Below are 17,409 nucleotides of genomic sequence, written 5' to 3'. Positions count from 1 at the left end.
CTTCCCACTTCACTCAGTCTAGGGTCTCAGTCCTTGAGATGGTGCTGGCCACTCTCAGAGTGAGTCATAGCTCCTCAAGTAGACCACTCGGGAAACTGCTCAGATGTGCCTAGAGATGTGTCTCCTGGGTGATTCTAAATCCCATCAAACTGACAATGAAAATTAACTGCCACCTTACGCATAATGATTGCATCAATTAGAAATTATTTTAGGGCTGGACATGTGGCTTAGCAGCTAAGATCAATTGCTGCTCCTGCGGGAGACCTGGGGTTGATTCCCAGCATCCACATGCTGGTTTATCACTTTCTATAACTCCAGTTCCAGGGGATCTAACACCCTCTACTGACCTCCAGGAGCACCCGTGAATGCGTGTGACACACATGCATGTGTGCAGGCAAAACACTCATACACATAAATAAATAAACTTAAAAATATTTTAAATATTAAAAAGAAAAAAACCTTGGACCTGGCTATCATGAGTCAGAAGAAACAAATACGCGTGGAGAACTCAAGGACACTGGACTGAAGAGAGCCAGATACAAGGAGATGAGCAGTTGCTGATTTGCCTTGACTGAGTGTTGATGCCCTGATAAGGACATCCGACTTCAGCCTTAACACAAAGTTGTGATGGCCTGGATACAACAACAGTCTGCTGTGATCAAGAGAGGCAGGGACAGCCTGGGCAGTATCAAGAAAGGAACCTGTAGCCAGGTATGGAGGCTGATGTCTCTAATCCCAGCACTCAGGAATCAGAGGCAAGCAGAGCTCTGAGAGTTCCAGCTACACAGTGAGATCCTATCTCAATAGGAAGGGAGGGAGGGAGGGAGGGAGGGAGGGAGGGAAGGGATCCCTGCTGTGTGCACTACTGCCCAGCCATCACTTAGTAACTGTCTCATCAAATCAACTGCTGTGCAATTGGGATCCACGTGTCCAGACAACCTTTATTTTACTTAGTAGTGGCCTCAGAGCGTAAGATGGTGGCAATTCAGGCAGATCAACATTAAGCTGTATGCAGTACAGTGCCTCCCTAAATAAAAACGTAAAATTCTCCCCTTAAGAAAAGCAAAAAACAAAAAAACATTTGTTGAAATTGCTCAGACTTATATTTGTATCACTAATCTCATTGTGTTTGTTTGTTCATTTGTTTGGTGTGTGTGTGTGTGGGGGGGGGTGATATGAATGAAGGGGTTCATGGTGCCACAGTACATTGTGGAGATCAGAGGATAGTTTTATGGAGTCGCGTCTCCCCTTTCACCTTGACGTGGGTCCCAGGGATGAAACTCAGGTCACCAGGCTCTCATGGCAAGCGCCGTCACCCACCGAGCAATCTCTGACTCCTTTACGGTTGCTCTTCTCTTGTTACGCCTAGTTTACAGATTAAACTCTATCACACATGTGCACGTGTCAGAAGACATGGAGCTTACATAAGAATGATGCTCTCTAGGGTTTCGGGGGTTCACGGGGAGCCTTGGAACATGTTCTCTGTGGATATAGGATGTGGGAAAACTACTATACCACACCTGTCCCTCCAAGAATTAAAGTCACTTAAAGTCCCTCCAAGAAGGGAAAGGGTAGTAGGCGATGATCATGGTCTCATCATAGTCTTGTTTCCTTTGCCTGTTTAACTTTGAAAAAAGCACAGTTAAAAACAAAAACAAATAAAAACAAACAAACAGTCGCTGGCTTTTGTGATACTACTTTGAACATAAAGATGGAACTAGGCAACAGTGCCCTTGGCTGTTTGTTGGGACTATTAAAACAACACTATTGTCCTGATCTCTAAATTGGGCCTCTCCCCCCCCCCCGAGAAGAAAAGGGTCAAAAGCGGGCCACCGACACATGGATTCTGAGAACAACCACAGGATGTTCCAGCCCTAAGTCATCGCCGATGTCCTGACCACACCCTGATACCACCAAGTTCCTGCTTCCCTGTGTAGCTGCCAAAACAAAGAATTTCTATTGCCCCCGCCATGAGTACTTCTCCTTTTGCTTGTATTGTCCTACCCCTCCCACTGATAAGTATTTGTACTTCCCCTTTTGCTTGTGCATTTAAACCTCTGGCCTGGCTAATACATTTGGGGCTTTGATGCATTCCAGAACGGTTTCCATGTCATTATCCGCACAAGGCCCTCTTCTCTCTCTACCCCCAACTTGGTTCTTAGGAGGAGGTCCCCTTGAGACCCTCGAATAACTGGACCTGCTGGACGGGTCAAGTGGCGCCCGAACTGGGACACGAGGTACGACTGCCCTTCGGACAACGGATTAAAGAGGTACCGCGCAGTCAGGGAAACAGTGGGACAGTCCACAGCCACTTCGCTCAAGTGTCAAGGACAGACATCAGGAGGTAAGCATAGGCATTCAGTTGTTGTCCCATTAACCATGGGGAATTTAGTCAAGAGATGAAGGGTTCTCTTAAGGAGAGAGGGATAAGAGTTTAAAATAAGGAATTTGATAAAATATTTTTGTTTTGTGGACGAGAGATGTCCATGGCTGGTATTGAATGGTTCTAAAATACACCCTTTAACTTAAAATAAAGTAGGATCTGTATTAGAAGGTTTAGCAGGGAAAGGCTACTTGATACCCAATGAATGAAATAAAGTTGTTCAGTCTGTCCTCACTAGAGGCCAATATTTAACTTGGAAGTCAGAGTTTAGGGCTGCCCTGAGAAGTAAAACCAAAAGTTTAGATATAAATGGTATGATCAAGCTTTGTAATGAAGTAGATGTGTTTTCTCAACAAGTTTCTAAGTCTATTAACCTGGCCATTGGGGCTGCTCTACAACTAAATAAAGGAGAAAAAACTTGCTATAGATGCAACCAACCTGGACGTTTTGCTAGGGAATGCCCTACACAAAGACAGAGCACCCTAGTAACTGCGGTCCAGGGAAACGGCCAGAGGGCCCCCCTGCGAGGCCTGTCTCCCCTATTAACAACTGCAGACAACCCCCTAGCCCCCACGGGAGATTGTGCAGGGTTCCAACAGAGAGCACAGCGAGCTCGGGAGTGCGGCCTTCGTCCCGAGCCCTTCATGGCCTCTGCCCTTGCAGGGTGAGCCCGAGGGGCCCGAGAGCAGCCTTGGTCCCTACCCTGCAGATGCCAGGAGCCCTCGCCCTCGAGGCAGCCACTGGCTAGGCCTGAAGGCCAAGGCTGGGCCTTCAGGGCTTCTGCGGCCTAAGGCGGCGGGTCTGAGCAAGAACATTCTGCCATCACAGGCCCACCCGTGGCCGAGCACTCAGACCTGGATGAACCGAGGCCTCGATGGGCCTAGACGAAGGGGGGAGGGGGCTCTTCCACTGATTTACTGTGGTCTATTTTGAATGCTTGTGCTTTAGCCTTATTTAGAAATTGTACCCTGCTTTCAGATGCTAGGCAGCTTCCCTTCNAGTCAGTTCAGCTTACCTTGACAGAACTCTCTGGGGTAAAAAGTTGTGCGTTGGGCCCAGACATGCTTCCGCTGAGGCCCTTGCTAGAGATTTGCAATAACACATTTAGAGTAAATAAAAATGGGTTTTAAAGAGACTTCATAAAGGTCAAAATATAGCTCAATTCTTACTGTTACCTATTTACAACTCCCCAATCCTACGTTGTGTCAAAAAATTCATAGATTAGGTTTTATTAGAAGTTAAGAAATCATTTCCTAAAACATTTATAATTCATTTTGTCAATGGTATTTTTGTTGGTTGCAAAAAATAGAGAGCTGGACAGGTCAGCTGTTCCTCAAGTAATCTCAGAAATAAAGTGGACCAAACGTTTAGATTCGTGTGTGTGTGTGTACAGTTGTATGTGTGCACCCTTCCATGTATCTGTATGTGTGCAGTTTTAAAGATTTATTTGTTTTATGTAAGTACACTGTCACTGTCTTCAGACACACCAGAAGAGGGCATCGGGTCCCATTACAGATGGTTGTGAGCCACCATGTGGTTGCTGGGAATTGAACTCAGGACTTCTGGAAGAACAGTCAGTGCTCTTAACCCCTGAGCCATCTCTCCAGCCCTGTATGTGTGCATTTTAATGTGAGTAAATGTGGATGATACAGCACTCATTCACTGTCTCTCCCCTGGGCTGGGCTGCCTAGCAGGACCCCTGGATTGCTGCATTAGGGAGCTGTGCCCTCACCCTGCCCAGACTCAAGCCAGATCAGGTGTAGCCGAAGGGCTACAAGCTCCCCCGCATGACCACAGGGTGAGTGGGGCAGTGGTGGCTTCCCTGAGTTACAGTTACAGCTGGGGCCCGCACGCTGAGCTTGAGAATGTTGAAAATCTGCTTAACCTACTTCAAATCTTACAGGAAATCTGTGCGTGTGTTGGGGGGTGGGGGGCTGGCCCTGATTTAGACCCACACATGGAAGGGAATCCTGAGAAAAATGTCTACTTAACTAGTGTGCTAATTTTCTTGAACACAGTAGAAATTATCCTAGAGTCTAGCGTTTGAACTCTATTGTGCAGATTTACCAAACATTCTGATTGTCGTTGCTGTGTGACTCATTCCTCCAATGAGTCTCATAAAAAAGCAACTGTTTTTCTTATTCTCAGAGATCTTATGAATCAAGAATTCAGCCTAAGCATGGTGAAGAGACCACTTCTTCTGATATTTTTAATTTTGACTACTCATTTATTCATTCATTCACATTCATTCATTCATTCATTCATTCGTTGAAACAGAGTTTTACTATGCAGCTCTGGCTGTCCTGGAACTCATTATATAGACCAGGCTGGCCTCAGACTTACAGAGATCCCCTTGCCTCTGTCTCCCTAGTGCTGGAATTAAAGGTGTGTGCTACCACACCTGGCTGAGAATAAAATTTCTCTGTTTGCCAGTGTCACTGAAAACATTTAATGGTTGAGATTGTTTGTTTGTTTGTTTGTTTGAATTCTGAGACAGGGTCCTTGCCTCTCACCTCCTAAGCACAAGGATTGTAGGCACACACCACCACATCTGGCTAAAATAGGAAAGTTTGTAGTTTTAATCTTATTGTTTGCCTTTCTTTCTCTCCCTCTTCCTTCCTTCCTTCCTTCCTTCCTTCCTTCCTTCCTTCCTTCCTTCCTTCCTTCCTTCCTTCCTCCCTCCCTCCCTCCCTCCCTCCCTCTCTCTCTTTCTTTTTTTCTTTTCTTTCTTTTCTTTTATTCTTCTTTTAGACAAAGGTTTATGTACCCCAGGATGGTCTTGATCTTGCTATGTAGCTACATATGTATGACCTTAGACTCCTGTTACCCTGCCTCAACCTCCCAAGTGCCAGGATTACAAGTCTGAGCCTTCAAGCCAGGCAATTCTCTTTCTCTTTAAATTTTAAAAAATAAAAATGGTTTTATTTCATTATTATCTAAGTACCTTCCAAGAGGTAAGTGTACAAGTTACCATGTGAAATATGAGCTTTGGGAACCCCCTGCTGGCCTGGGCTGGGCTTTGGGAACCCCCTACTGGCCTGGGCTGGGCTTTGGGGATCCCCTGCTGGCCTGGGCTGGGCTTTGGGAACCCCCTGCTGGCCTGGGCTGGGCTGGCCTAGGCTGGGCTTTGGGGACCCCCTGCAGGCCTGGACTGGGCTTTGGGGAACCCCCTGCTGGCCTAGGCAATTCTTTACCTGCTTGTCTCAAATTTTGGACTGCACTGGCTTACCTTTTCCTAGAGAAGGGAGTCTTGGGGATTTGATCCACCATCTCGCACTACTAGGCAAATGCTCTATTACTGAGCTATCTTTCCAACCTCACCTGGGGTTATCAAAAAAGCTTTTCCATGTAGTCTTTCCATGTGGTTTGAACTTCATCAAATATGGTGGTCTTAAGCCATGAGCCTTCTTCATGGAGTATAGTGTGTCTATTCATTCCAGGTAGGACACTGATCTAGTTTTCTATTGTTGCTTCTCTTAAACACTGTCCATAAGCACCTAAGGGGAGTAAAGGGTTTACTTGTCTCACTTATCCAAGTCACAATCCATCAAGAGAAGTCAGCAAGAACTTGAAGCAGAAACCAGGAAGGAATGCAGCTTGCTGGCTTTCATCTGGGCTTGAGCTTGGTTAACTTTCTCATGCAGCCCACTGCCACCTGCCTAGGGAATGGCGCTGCCCACAGTGGGCTGTACTCTCCAACAATTAACAATCTAGATAATCCTCCACATGCCAATTTGATCTGAATCCCACAATTGAGACTCCCTTCTTAAGTAACCATATGCGCTGACAAGTTAGAGTTATTTAGGAAAGTTGACATTTCTTCATAAGAGGGAGAAAGTATTACTGATGGCCAGGGTCTGGGATAGGAGTTTTCAGGTTTTTTGGGGTTCTTACTCAAAGAACTGAAATACAGAATCACACAAAGTTGTAAAAGTAACAAGAAGACATTATTTAAAACACAGTAATAGGGCTGGAGAGATGGCTCAGAGGTTAAAAGCACTGACTGCTCTCCTGGAGGTCCTGAGTTCAAATCCCAGCAACTACATGGTAGCTCACAACTATCTGTAATGAGATCAGATTCCCTCTTCTGATGTGTCTGAGGACAGCTACAGTGTACTTACATATAGTAAGTAAATAAATAAATCTTAAAAAAAAAAACACAATGATAAAGCAGGTCAGACACACTGTCAAGACAGCTGGGGGCTCTGGTTGTTTCAAGCTTCCTTTTATGGGGTCCCAAGAGGAAAGTTTGGTTGCTAGAGGCATAGTGTGGGTGGTTTGCTGACTTATATTTTAAGATTTATTTTCTATTTATGTGTACAACTGGGTACCTATGTGAGTTTATGTGCACCCTATGAGCACAGGAATCCATGGAGGGCAGAGGGCATCAGAGCCCCTAGAACTAGGGTTACAGACAGTTGTAAACTACCGGGTGTAGAGGCTGGGGAACCAAGCTGGGTCCTCTACAAGAGCAGTAAGCAAGCACTCTTAGCCACTGAGTCATCTCTCCAGTCACAAAGAATTACTTTTAGTTCGTGTATGTGCAGAGGAGGCTAGAGACATTGGATTCCCTGCAGCTTGACTTGGAGGCAGTTACAGAATGCCCAATGTGGATGCTGGGAACTAAACCTGAGTCCTCCGAAAGAGCAGTCTAGGCTTTTAGCTACCAACCCATCTCTCCTGCGATTCGCTCTTTGAACTGATAAATTAAGTTATATAATTATTTCCTCTAGCCTGGAAGTCTTAGTGAGGCAGAAGGCAAATGGATCTCTGAGTTCAAGGCCAGCTTGTCCTACAAGTAAATTCCAGGACAGCCAGGGCTACATAGAGAAGCCCTGTCTTGATACCCTCCCCCCAGTTTTCCTCTTCTGAGTATGTCCCTTCCCTTAACACTAAGTTTCATCATCTGCACACACAAACATAAGCATGAGCATATGCTATATATAGGTTCACTTTGAGGACAAACTTTGATCTTTCTGTGCATGCACAGAAAACCAGTTCAGGCTGGATGGGCCTTCCTACTCTCCTACCTGGCCTTGGTGGGTAAATGGAGCTAGAATGAATGGAATCTACGTGTTCTGGCTGTTCAGGGGAAGATAAACGTAGTCTATTATCCAGAGTGAGGTTTGTATGCACTAGATGCAGGCTCCTAGGTTTCCAAGAGCATTGTAGAAGAGTGTGAACCTAGCCCACACCCAGCAGAGACCCAGCTTGTTAAGATCCCCTATGCTTGCAGACCCTCATCTGAGATTCTTGCACCTCAGCTGCAGGGAGTCATGACGCGGATGCGCATAGCATGTGACTGTAGGGGAGGTGACAGATGCCCTGCAGTTCCTTGGTGATGCAGCTTTTATGAGTCATCTCCCACACTGAGAGTAAGCTTTTCAGGGACACAGCTGCATTGCAGTCACCCATGCTCCTGCAAAGAACCTCAATAAATTCATTGTTTCTCCATGCTAGACGTAGAACCCTTCCATTGTTCAGTCCCTCCCCTATCTGGGGTAAATGGATGTTTCTTTGTGTTTCCTGAGGAAAAGACACACAGCACACAGCACACATCATACATCAGACACACAGCACACAGCACACATCATGCATCACACACATCACACACATCACACACATCACACATCGTACATCACACACATCACACATCGTACATCACACACATCACACACACACCACATATAATAGATCACACAGCACACATCCTTTAGTATATTTTGAAGATCTCTCTCTCTCTCTCTCTCTCTCTCTCTCTCTCTCTCTCTCTCCCTTTCTTTATTTCTTTCTTGACAGGGTTCTACCATGCATGTAGTCTCAGCACTACCTGTGTACATCAGGCTGACCCCAATTTCACAGAAATTCACCTGCCCTTTGCCTCTCGAATGCAAGGATTAAAGGTGTGCACCACCAACTCCAGCTTATTTTGAAATGTGCAAAGAAAAGAAAAATTAAAAAAAAAAAAACTTAGTGGTAAATGGAAGCTCAAAGTCACTCTTCAATACCTCGCAAGTTCACAAGTTCAAGGCCAGCCTAGACTATAGCAAATCCTGTCACCAAAAAAAGCATTTAATTTAATGAACTAATTATTTAATACCAAACCTCAGTTGTCCTGTGGCCTCCACCCAGAGATTCTGATTTGTAGCCAAGAAATTTGCATTAATTCCTCCCACATGATGCTGATGTCATGAGTGGCTGGGATCCGGTGCCTCCGGAGGGTCCCAGGTTCTTGTCACTCAAAGAAAATAATTGGACAGACAAATGAATAGCAGGGAGCAAAGAGAGACACTAACAAAGGAAATAGACCTCGTTCTAGCATGCCAGTGAGGGGTTCGAATCGTTGTTTCATTGTTTCATTTGACACACACACACAGAGAGAGAGAGAGAGAGAGAGAGAGAGAGAGAGAGAGAGAGAGAGAGAGAGAGAACACAAACTCCAGAAGGAGATAGACTGGACCAAAGAAAGTACATCACCTCAGTGGTGCTAATACACTAAGGGTTGAGGCTTTTCTGTCTACAGAGTGAAGGGTTTGGGTCATTGCATAGCATGGGTTTTACATTTTTTAAATTATATTTTCCTTAGTGTGTGTTTGTGTGTGTGTGTGTGTGTGTGTGTGTGTGTGTGTGTGTGTGTGTAATGGAGGGGCCAGTATACGTGCCATAGTGTCTGTCCCCTCTCTTCATTTTTGTCAAATTGTAAACTAATTTTTAATCTATCAATTTCTGCTTCCTGACTTCTTTGAGGTTCAGGGAAACTGAGCTAGCAGACTGTCTTAGCTAGGGTTTTACTGCTGTAAACAGACACCATGACCAAGGCAACTTGTATAAAGACAACATTTAATTGGGGCTGGCTTACAGGTTCAGAGGTTCAGCCCATTGTCATCAAGGCAGGAGCATGGCAGCGTCCAGGCAGGCATGGGGCAGTAAGAGATGAGAGTTCCACATTTTGTTCTGAAAGCAAACGGGAAAAGATTGGCATCTTCAGTCAGCCAGGAGAAAGCTCTCTAAGCCCAACCCCCACAGTGACACACTTCCTCCAACAAGGCCACACCTCCACATAGTGCTACTCCTGGGCCAAACGTATTCAAACCACCACATTGACTTATGAACCTAAGTACCCAGTAAGAGTGTATCTACACTGTTCACATCAGTTTTCCTGGGGCATGAGTATAGGACAGAGTCTGGGAAGGGCTTATACAGAGGCTACAACATCACCATGCAGGAAAAACCTTTTGGTAAGGAGGAAGTCTGGAATACATACACACAAACACACACCACATACACTCATAAACACATACCACACAACCACTTATACACATACATACAAACACACACCACACATACGTACACTCAAACACACACCACACAACCACTCATACACACACCACACACACATACTCTCACACATATATCTTTCTCTCTCTCATGCCCTTGACTGACATACACCACAGTGTCTGGAGGTGAACTGTGATCCTTACAATACTAACACAGTCCTGTGACGATTTAAGGCAATGAGACATGCAGTAAATGAAGTTACGTGTAGAACACCACGTAACAGTATGCACAGGAAAACCCACATGACGCAAGGGCCTCAAAAACACATGCGATAAAACATAGAGGTCGCAATCCTAGGTACAGTACTTGCTGTTTAAGCTCCTAGACAAGAGTTTGCCCAGCCTGCTTCCTGTCCCTCAAAAGCAGACCCTTTGTAACAAACCATCCCTGCTTCTGCTGTTATCCATGTGTCTCTCTTGCTCCAGAAAACAAGAAGCCGGAGGTCCCCTGGAGATGCCCATTGAATCCCAATAGTTGCTGATATCATACCCTACTTCCTCATGTATGTGAGTGGGCTTTTCTTTAAACCCACCTGTAGGAAACTATATCAATAGAACAGAGTTCTCCAAGTCAATTCTATTCAGGGAAGAGTGTATAAAATGGCACACCCTGAAAGGAAGTATGGTTTGATATGATATATGATATAATATGATATGATATATGATATGATTGATATATTGTATGTGACTGCACAAAAGAGTCAGAGCTGATGAAACAGAATGAACTGGGGGAAGCCCACAAGGGCCTGTCTGTTTAGACCCTTCTTAGTCCTTGGTTGTAACAATTCTTTTCTCTTCTTTTCTTTTCTTTTCTTTTCTTTTCTTTTCTTTTCTTTTCTCCTTTTTCTTTTTTCTTTTTTCTTTTTTTTTTGGGGGGGGAGAGCATGGTTCAAGATGAGGTACTTCTCAATGGAGGAATAAAGGCTAACAGGTCACATAGGGCTAGCAGATAGTTCAACAGGAGAGGTGGTTGCAGGACAAGCCAGGCAACCTGAATTCTGTCCCTGATGCACTGACTCTACAAAGCTGTCCTTGACCTCCACATGTGCCCTGTGACATACGTTTACATGCCCTGCCCCACACATGAAAATAAATTATTTTTTCAAAATCAAGATCGATAAGTGGCAGGAGGGCGGTGGTGGGTAGTTGGTGGCTGGTCGCCAGGTCCACAGGGAGCGTGACACATCCTGCTGCTGGCGAGCGGCCTTGGCAAATGGGATTAGCCAGCTCCAGCTCCCCTTCTCTTCCTGTCTCCAGTGGACCCAGGTGGGGAGGTCACTGACAGCAGGGAGTGGGTGGATCCTCGGGCGCTACTGCTGCAGCTCCTTCAGGAGCCTTGGATGCCGTAGCTGCCAAGATCAATGCTATGCTCATGGCCCAGAGGAAGCTGAAATCATCTCAGAATGCGGCTGAGAAATTCAGGCCCCTGGCAAAAGCCTAACTAGCAATAAAAGCAAAGATGAGCTGGTGGTGACTGAAGTAGACATCAATGACGTGCCTCTGACGTGTAGGGACTTGCTGACTTGAGGACAGACAAGATGAGATCAGTCGGCTTCGTGGGGCTACTGTGTCAACTTGGGGACGGTTCATGACCGCTGAGGAGAAGGCCAAAGTGGGACCTGGAGACCGTCCATCGTATCTTCATGTTCAGGGACAGACATAGGAGTTAGTAGGCAGAACTCTAAACCAAACCAAAGAAATAATAACCAATGGAGTAGTGAAGACTGCCACAGGAACAAGTCCAACTTTTTTTTTAATATTTTTTATTACGTATTTTCCTCAATTACATTTCCAATGCTATCCCAAAAGTCCCCCATACCCTCCCCCCTCCCAAGTCCAGCTTTTAATGGTGCAACAGTCACTGTCTATCGACAACCAGCTGCCATTGCTCGGTTATCATCTGCTATTAACCAGAAGCCTTCCTCCCAGTCAGGAATGCATTATGTTTAAGATGAACTACTTGTGGGTCTAGAACATGTTGTGCCCACTTTTAATGTTAAGGAGAAAGTAGAAGGTCCTGGCTGCTCTTATTTGCAACCCGCTCAAATTGAAACTGGGGCCAAAGTCTTCCTACGAGGCAAAGGCTCAGGCAGCCTTGAGCCAGCATCAGGCCAAGAAGCTTTTGAACCCATGTATAATTGTATCAGTCATCCCAAACCTGAAGGCCTGGGATGACAGCCAAGCCTGCCACCAAGAAGCTCTGCGAGAATCTCTTGCAAACAGTTCATGCTGAATATTCTAGATTTGTGAATCAAATGAATACTGCTGTACCATGACCAGGCTATACACAACCCTCTGCTATAAGTAGCATCCCTCCTCAACCACCATATTATCCATCCAATGGCTATCAGTCTGGTTACCCTGCTGTTCCCCCTCATCAACACCCAGTTCAGCCTCCCTGTGCAGTACCAAGCATGGTGCCACCGGCTCTTTCATTGGCACCTGGAGTCTTGCCAGCATTACCTACTGGAGTCCCACCTGTGCCAACCCAGTACCCGATAACACAAGTGCAACCTCCAGGTATCACTGTGCAGAAAGAAATAAGCAGAGTGATGAAGTAACTTGTCCTGTTATTTAACTTCTCCAGAAGAAAATTGGGAAAGAGTGTGCATCCATTACTCCAGAGGGTTCCACTGAAATACAGTAGGTTCCTCTTTGGCTCCTCTGCCCTTGGCTGTCAAAGACAAGGCAGAGGATGAGGAAGCAGTGAAAGTTACCAGAAAGAGAGCAGCTCTCTAGCTAAGGGGCAGGAGATAACAACCATATAAGAAGTCTCCTGAGGCAAACTTTAAGGCCCTGTGCGCCAAGGCAGAAGTTATTCTATGGAACACACACACACAGCCCTGGGTCACCAGAGAACCTTTTTTTTATTTCATTTTTTAATTAGGTATTTTCTTCATTTGCATTTCCAATGCTATCCCAAAAGTCCCCCATACCCTTCCCCCCACACCCCTACCCACCCACTCCCACTTCTTGGCCCTGGCGTTCCCCTGTACTGTGGCATATAAAGTTTGCAAGACTAATGGGCCTCTCTTTCCATTGATGGCCGACTAGGCCCTCTTCTGATTCATATGCAGCTAGAGACCCGAGCTCTGCGGGTACTGGTTAGTTCATATTGTTGTTCCACCTATAGGATTGCAGACCCCTTCAGCTCCTTGGGTACTTTCTCTAGCTCCTCCATTGAGGGCCCTGTGATCCATCCAATAGCTGACTGTGAGCATCCACTTCCGTGTTTGCTAGGCCCCAGCATAGCCTCACAAGAGACTATATCTGGGTCCTTTCAGAAAAATCTTGCTAGTGTATGCAATGGTGTCAGCGTTTGGAGGCTGGTTATGGGATAGATCCCTGGGTGTGGCAGTCTCTAAATGGTCCATCCTTTCGTCTCAGCTCCAAACTTTGTCTCTGCAACTCTTTCCATGGGTGTTTTGTTCCCAATTCTAAGAAGGGGCAAAGTGTCCACATTTTGGTCTTCGTTCTTCTTGAGTTTCATGTGTTTTGCATGTGTTTTGTATCTTGTATCTTGGGTATTCTCAGTTTCTGGGCTAATTCCACTTATCAGTGAGTACATATCATGTGAGTTCTTTTGAGATTGGGTTACTTCACTCAGGATGATGTCCTCCAGGTCCATCCATTTGCCTAGGAATTTCATAAATTCATTCTTTTTAATAGCTGAGTAGTACTCCATTGTNTAAATGTACCACATTTTCTGTATCCATTCCTCTGTTGAGGGNCATCTGGGTTCTTTCCAGCTTCTGGCTATTATAAATAAGGCTNCTATGAACATAGTGGAGCATGTGTCCTTCTTACCAGTTGGAACATCTTCTGGGTATATACCCAGGAGAGGTATTGCCGGATCCTCCAGTAGTACTATGTCCAATTTTCTGAGGAACCGCCAGAGTGATTTCCAGAGTGGTTCTACAAGCTTGCAATCCCACCAACAATGGAGGAGTGTTCCTCTTTCTCCACATCCTTGCCAGCATCTGCTGTCACTTGAATTTTTGATCTGAGCCATTCTGACTGGTGTGAGGTGGAATCTCAGGGTTGCTTTGATTTGCATTTACCTGATGATTAAAGATGCTGAACATTTTTTCAGGTGCTTCTCAGCCATTCGGTATTCCTCAGGTGAGAATTCTTTGTTTAGCTCTGAGCCCCATTTTTTAATGGGGTTATTTGATTTTCTGGAGTCCACCTTCTTGAGTTCTTTTTATATATTGGATATTAGTCCCCTATCTGATTTGGGATAGGTAAAGATCCTTTCCCAATCTGTTGGTGGCCTTTTTTTCTTATTGACGATGTCTTTTGCATTACAGAAGCTTTGCAATTTTATGAGGTCCCATTTGTCGATTCTCGGTCTTACAACACAAGACTTGAAGTTCTTATCATATAGATCTTTCACTTCCTTAGTTAAATTCACGCCAAGGTATTTTATATTATTTGTGACTATTGTGAAGGGTGTTGTTTCCCTAATTTCTTTCTCAGACTTTTTATCCTTCGTGTAGAGAAAGGCCATTGACTTGTTTGAGTTAATTTTATATCCAGATACTTCACTGAAACTGTTTATCAGGTTTAGGAGTTCTCTGGTGGAATTTTTAGGGTCACTTATATATANTAACATATCATCTGCAACAAGTGATATTTTGACTTCTTCCTTTCCAATTTGTATCCCCTTGATCTCCTTTTGTTGTCAAATTGCTCTGGCTAGGACTTCAAATACTATGTTGAATAGGTATGGAGAAAGTGGGCAGCCTTATCTAATCCTTGATTTTAGTGGGATTGCTTCCAGCTTCTCACCATTTACTTTGATGTTGGCTACTGGTTTGCTGTAGATTGCTTTTATCATGTTTAGGTATGGGCCTTGAATTCCTCATCTTTCCAAGCCTTTTATCATGAATGGGTGTTGGATTTTGTCAAATGCTTTCTCCACATCTAACGAGATGATCATGTGGTTTTGGTCTTTGAGTTTGTTTACATAGTGTATTACATTGATGGATTTCCATATATTAAACCATCCCTGCATCCCTGGAATGAAACCTACTTGGTCAGGATGGATGATTATTTTGATGTGTTCTTAGATTCGGTTAGCAAGAATTTTATTGAGTATTTTTGCATCAATATTCATAAGGGAAATTGGTCTGAAGTTCTCTATCTTTGTTGGGTCTTTCTGTGGTTTAGGTATCAGAGTAATTGTGGCTTCATAGAATGAGTTGGGTAGAGTACCTTCTGCTTCTATTTTGTGGAATAGTTTGTGAAGAACTGGAATTAGATCTTCTTTGAAGGTCTGATAGAACTCTGCACTAAACCCATCTGGTCCTGGGCTTTTTTTGGTTGGGAGACTCGGTTTGTTTTTTTTTTTTTGTTTTGTTTTTTGTTGTTGTTGTTGTTGTTTTTCTGGCAATGCTAGTTACTTTGATCTGTGCATCTGTGCAGAGTACCTCTGAACATGTCTCTTGATCTAATGCTTTTCATCTTCTTTGCTTCAACTTGCAGTTGGATGGATTCAGCTCCTGATGTATTCACTAGTGATTCTGCATTTACAACTGGACCTTGGGACTGTAATAGCATCATTCACCCTTCTGAAGAAGGGACAGTGTTTAATTTTTATATGGGATTTGAATCCCTTCCTATTTGAATAGGATATCATAACATTTATATTCCTATAAAAGGCACATACAGGCTTATGTTTTACAAGATACCAGATTACTAACCATATGGGCCTCTTTCTCAAACTATTGTATTATATTGATTTTTCAGAACCATATGACAATATAAACGATAGTACTAAACATGGTTTGTTCCCTGTTCTTGGTGGCAGAGTATTATACACCATACTTCTATGAATCAGATGACAATTTGATGTATGTAAATCTCAAAACCACTTTGCATATCCTAGTTTTAAGAAATAAGGAAGGGGGAGATGTGGGAACATGCTCCAAGAATGGAGTGTGTAAGATTTCTGAGCACATGTGAGAACACTCCAAGAAAACAAGAGTCTTGTGATCCCAGATTCTTCAAGAACATGGAGTTGTTCTTGGATTATGCTTTCCTGCCCCTCCCAGGTGGAGTGGATAGAAAGGGGTGAATTCATGTTGTTTAGATTATTTATTAAATATAGGTTATTTATTAAAACTGGCTATTGTTACTTATTCATATACATCTATAGAAAACCTTTTTTTCCATGTGAGACTTCTCTGTCACATATGGCTTGCTCTTGTGATTGAACACTTTAATCATGTGGCTTCGCTTAACTCTCAAGGTATAAATTGTCAGATGCTCTGAATAAAGTAGGTTATTAAATTAGAAAAAAAAGTCAAGATCAACCCACATAACCCTGTAACCTAACCGTCTTTGCTCACCTTATCTCACATACGGCTGAGCTCAGCTCTACAGATGGTTGTGAGCCTTCATGTGGTTGCTGGGAATTGAATTTTTAGGACCTCGGCTCACTCCGGTCAGCCCTGCTCGCTCAGTCTTTGCTTGCTCCGGCCTAAAGATTTATTTATTATTATACATAAGCACACTGTAGTTGACTTCAGATGCACCAGAAGAAGGCATCAGATCTCATTACAGGTGGTTGTGAGCCACCATGTGGTTGCTGGGATTTGAACTCGGGACCTTCAAGAAGAGCAGTCAGTGCTCTTACCCACTGAGCCACCTTGCCAGCCCCAGCATAGTTCTTCTTCAGTAACATTTTGTTTCTTTCTTGAAGGTACATAAAAATAGTGCCTCTTAATATAAATGGCATTTTAGAGTCAAGAAACAAAGGATGAACTAATTAAGCAGCCACTTATTATACACCAGTGAAGGCATCTGTAATGAAGCTATGGGAAAGCCCCCTTTTCATATGCAGTTAATAATGTGAGTATTTCTTCCCACCAGACTTGAGGACATCGTTATGACCATGGCTGAGACTTCTGCCTAGCTCAGGCTCCACTTCCCTTCATCAAGGAGACACATATTTGCTGCCTCAGCAGCTGCACACAATGGACAATTCCAATTCAGATTACAGCTCAGTAGCAGCCAACCTAAGCCATTTCAGCCATCAGGTTCAAGGTACACGAACAAATGTCATATGGGCAGGACATTAGAACAAAGAGGCACCTGTTCCACTGGTCATAAAGACACGGGGTTTCAAGTGGCCTTTCAGAGAAGCCGGATATGAAGAGTAAAAGAGGGTCCATTCCTGCGGGGTCAGGGGGATGTTATAAACCACGAGCTTTCAGTGGTTTGGAAAACCTGTTTTTTTTTTTTTATTCAGGCTTCCTCTTTTTCTCCCTCTGCTTTTGTCACTATATTGGTATTATAATAATAACAACTTATTATTAATTATATGTAACATATAATATGTACAATATTGTGTAAAATATTAATATATAATATATAAATTTTTATGTTAATAATAATATGTTGTTATGACCAAAGGCAACTCTGGGAGGGAAAGGTTTATTGTTTTTTTAAAATGCACCTGGACACAATGGATACACAGTCACATTCCATCACTTAAGGCAGGGACCCAGGGGTGGGAACTGAAGCAGACCCCATGGGGAAGTCCTGTTTAGTGACTTGCTCCTCAGGTCTTCTTGCTCAACCTACTTTCTTAACAACTCGGAACTGCCTGCCATGGGGCAATACCATTCACAGTGGAATGGACCCTCCCATCTCAGTCATTAATCAAGAAATTGCCCCACAGAC

General features: G+C 44.1%; 1 pseudogene; it reads left to right on the top strand.

Moving 5' to 3' along the window:
• LOC110295827 overlaps positions 1-12,281 on the top strand; it is a 28,073-nt pseudogene extending 15,792 nt beyond the window's left edge.
• The last annotated feature ends 5,128 nt before the right edge of the window (positions 12,282-17,409 follow it).

Source organism: Mus caroli, chromosome 6, assembly GCF_900094665.2.
Source record: "Mus caroli chromosome 6, CAROLI_EIJ_v1.1, whole genome shotgun sequence".
NCBI lineage: Eukaryota > Metazoa > Chordata > Mammalia > Rodentia > Muridae > Mus > Mus caroli.
Note: the sequence above shows the minus strand (reverse complement) of the source record. Positions and strands in the feature narration are given on the sequence as shown.